The following is a 2,842-nucleotide window of genomic DNA, read 5'->3' as shown; positions in this document are numbered from 1 at the left end:
TTTACTAGCGTACTATATAACAATTAGATATGACCATTTTGGGCTCTTTCAATTATTGCTTTTGGATGAGTATGTTCTATTCCTTGAAGCTATATTCTAACAAGTCCTTGAAAACATAGCAATCTTTAATCTTGTTCTTTAGCATCTTGCAGTAGGCACAACAATATCGTTGGTCCTTCATATCAACTTTCCCCGGCCTCTTGACTTCAGCCATATTAAATATTGGTATCTTTAGCAGGTGATGAATTATCTTGGCCATGACCTCTATCTTGAGCACATACTCTTTATTCATCTACTCAGCCATCGATTTCTTCTCCATCCTCTGCTGAGTAGATTGTTGGAACTGTAGCTGAAAAAGACTGCTTCAGTTATGACGCACTACATTTTGTTGTTGTCTCTTCTATTCTGCCTACACATACATCTGCTACTTGCCATTATCCACTATAAATATATTTTTTGATTTCTTCTTAAATGCTCATGCTAACTTTGACTATTCTGTCTTTTATATCACACTCACCTATTTTGCTTCCCTCTAGAGGTTGACAACTTTGCTGAGTAACTTTCCAAATCTCTTTATCATGAATCTTTTGAGAATGAATGCCACCAGTATATGAATAATTTTGAGCAGAATATCGATGGCATGCAACACGTGAAGCTATGGTTCACACTTCATACTGATATTCCTCCATTGAAGGATGAATTCCACGAGAGTCTCCCCTAGTTTCTACTTTTCTACAATTAGGTCACCAACGATAATGTGATGATGGACTCCAATGAAGCATTGGATGAAGATATTCTCAAGTTTGGTGAAGGTTTTGATAGACCCATTGAGAATCTAAACATACCAGCAAAAAATCACACTTGTAAAGTTGTTGGCATACTAAAAACACAAAAGGGCATCATTACCCCCCGTGTTGCAAAATCTTGCTCAAAAGTGTGCAACATATTGATGATGGTTTTCGATCTCATCAAATAATTTGAAGAGTGGAGGTACGAAGCCCTTAGAATATTGAACTGAATTAAATTTTTCTAAGTAGAGACTACCCCTCAGAACAAGTGATTTGCCCAACACCTGAGCCATCATTTCCTTTACTTTTTGCATGACTAACTGAGTGATTTATGTTTCATGGATACCGCTTTAAGTGGAATCACTTGTCTTTTAATATTGTTCCAATTCATTTGCTAATTCTATTTTGTCATCGAGAATTTGGACTACCTATGGTCGGGTGGTCTCAATGGCTAACGGCTATGTTATTTGTACTAGCTGTGCAAAGTTGCTCACGCTATCATCATCTCTTTGACTTTTTATTGGAGATGGCTAATCTACTCATCTCAATGTTGAATGATCCTCTACAACTCTTTTATCAATTCTTCATCACTTGGTGGTGACTCCTCTTATGTAAATGAGTCAGCTTGAGTTTTCACCATGTTTATTCCGTAGATGCCTCCTTCATGTCATTAGGGAGCCCCTTCTTCTCTCTATCAATAACTGTCTAACATCGTCTCTTAATCTTTTCAATCACTTTTCCACTAAATGAGATTCTTCTTGGATATTATTAAAAAGAATGGTAGACTGTGTACCCACACCATCAGAGACTTCCTTTCATGGATTGCATCTCCATACATTCTTTTGAGTATGGGATGGGACACTTTTAGAGGCATGTCATTGTACTATGGGTGGGTAAGATCCCTAGCTAGTAACATCAACACAAGTGAGTTCATGCTAGCAGATAATTTTTTATCTCTTGAATGTAGTTCCTCATTTGCTGATGGGAAAGTTAGATAGTGTCTAAGTCTGGCTTTGGTAGGAGAGCAAATGTGTTATTTTTTGGAAATGGCAGAATTGTCTATCATTTTTTGTCCAAAAAAAGTTTGACTGGAACCTGAGGTGCAACAACTAGAATATATATGTTTCCCAACAAAAGCTTGGCTGAGTATGTTGGTCTTCAGATATCTACGACCTAGCTTTTATTCTTTGAAAATTTTTCTTTTCATCTGTGGGGAGACTGCACACCCCATCTTGTTAAGGAGCTGAGAGACAAGCACTTCTCTTTTTTGGCAAGATTCTTGAACATGGAATGAATTCTTGAGATGAATGGGCTATTCTTCTTTTTTTGGGTGGTGACAGAAGGATAATGATGGATTAGTAGCAATCTAACTAATTTTTCCTCATCATGAATGGCAAAAAATGAGTAAAACTAGTTCCCACAAGAGAGGGCTATTTTTGAGAGCCCCAGTTCCTCAAGCCCATCAATTTATTTCTAGTCAGCCTTGTTTGTTTTCTTCTTCTTCTACTACTTCTTCACCTTTAGGGTTAAGTGGTTGATATTCCTCCGCTGAGTACGGGTCAGCGGTATAGGTTTCAAGCTAGAACCAATCTCAAAGATCGGTGGTGGTGGAACACACTCCTCTTCCTCTATGAGGATGGACTTTCCTTATGGACAAATTTCTTAGTTTCAATGGTGAGACAAATCTCAATGGACTTCAAAGTTCTTTTAACAGTAGCGACCTTCTCTGACAGAGTCTTTTTGAGTGGAGGGAACTCCTTATGGGACTTTTGATTTAGATTGAACTCAATTGGCGGTTCTATAACCTCAATGGTAGTTTTATCTGTTAAATTGTGAGGAAGGTCACTGAGAACAACCCCAATCTCATCGAATCTGAACCCAAACTTGATTAGAGAGCCCTAGTAGCGAGCAGGTTTGTTAGTTGGCAAAGTAGGTTTGTTAGTTGGCAAATTGGGTTCTTCGGTGAACGCAAAGACTAGTCTCGGAGGATCCATTATCATGGTACTATAGTTTTAAAAAGATTTAGAATGTTAGCCCAACTTGTCTTTGGGACT

Source organism: Phalaenopsis equestris, unplaced genomic scaffold (genome assembly GCF_001263595.1).
Source record: "Phalaenopsis equestris unplaced genomic scaffold, ASM126359v1 Scaffold001106, whole genome shotgun sequence".
Lineage (NCBI taxonomy): Eukaryota > Viridiplantae > Streptophyta > Magnoliopsida > Asparagales > Orchidaceae > Phalaenopsis > Phalaenopsis equestris.
The sequence above is the reverse complement of the archived record's forward strand: the minus strand, read 5'-3'. Positions refer to the sequence as shown.